This window comes from Hemicordylus capensis, chromosome 4, assembly GCF_027244095.1.
Source record: "Hemicordylus capensis ecotype Gifberg chromosome 4, rHemCap1.1.pri, whole genome shotgun sequence".
NCBI lineage: Eukaryota > Metazoa > Chordata > Lepidosauria > Squamata > Cordylidae > Hemicordylus > Hemicordylus capensis.
In genome coordinates this window covers 190,844,911-190,845,999 of record NC_069660.1, presented here as the reverse complement: position 1 = coordinate 190,845,999, position 1,089 = coordinate 190,844,911, and the positions used below count along the sequence as shown (strand labels likewise).

The 1,089-nt window shown below is 42.5% G+C and overlaps 1 pseudogene; it reads left to right on the top strand.

Annotated features, from left to right (window-relative positions):
- The first annotated feature begins 393 nt into the window (after positions 1-393).
- LOC128325482 (uncharacterized) lies at positions 394-553 on the top strand (annotated as a pseudogene).
- Positions 554-1,089: the final 536 nt, after the last annotated feature.

The window sequence follows — 1,089 nt, the reverse complement described above, 5'->3', positions numbered from 1 at the left end:
TTCAGTGGGGGGGTAGAGTTTTAGGGAGATGTGCTGTGACTGTTAGGTATGCTAAGCCATACCTGTACACCTCTCTCTTTTGGGGGGCTTAAGTGGTAGTTATCTGCACCTTGAGGAAATAACGGGTTGATTTTAATGGAAAAATAGTAGTTTACACTGACTAATTAGCAACCACATTGAAATGACTGATCCATTATATTGCTGCTTTGTTTTTTCAGATACTATCTACCCATGGTTTTGGGCAACACTAAACGATGATATGGAAATGTGCCTTCTCAAGCACATGCACTACTGTGTCTGACACTCTACGCAGAATATCACATTCTTAATACGTTACAACTCTGCATTCATTCATGTTCTTTATGGTGTAAGTGTAACTTTACATGAAACTTTGCCCTTTGTGTTACCCATTCAGTACTTTCTCCAGTGAATGTGGTGTCAGAAAAGGCATATAATAACTCTAGCTGCCCTTTGTTCAAGAGCTAGCTTGTTCCATTGCCAGGTTCTTAAATATTTTTACAAAGCCTCTATCTCTGTAGCCAAGTGAATAGGTTCTAGTTTTTAGAGACTCATCCATCTGCATCCCTGGCTGAACGGAAATTTTTGTGCAAAAGTGCTCTTGTGAAAATCCAGGGGGTGTGTGTGTGTGTGTATGTGTGTGTGTAGTGCAGCTCAGTTTAACGTATTTGCTCTGGATGCTGGCCCCTGGGGAGTGTGTGGTAACTGGGGACCTCAAATAGAATGTGGCTAGATTCTGACCCTTTTGTCAGAATGCAGTCCTGCTTTAATGCATCTGGTACTGCTTCATCAGCTTGTAATCTGGAACAGCCCAAACTCTGTTGCAGTATCACACTTAAAACATAAGGTGATGGAGTTACACAATAAGGTTACAGGCAAATATACTATGTTTAATAATGTTCTTGTTTGCCTGCTGCTGCCCCCAACTCTTCTGGCACCTACTTGGGAACGGGCCTTCTCTGGTGCAGCCCCTGGACTTTGGAATGTGCTCCCTGTTGAATGATCCACTCCTGAGCAGTAGAGCTCTGCAGGGGTGGGGGGTATATATATCTAATAAATAAATTGCAACCA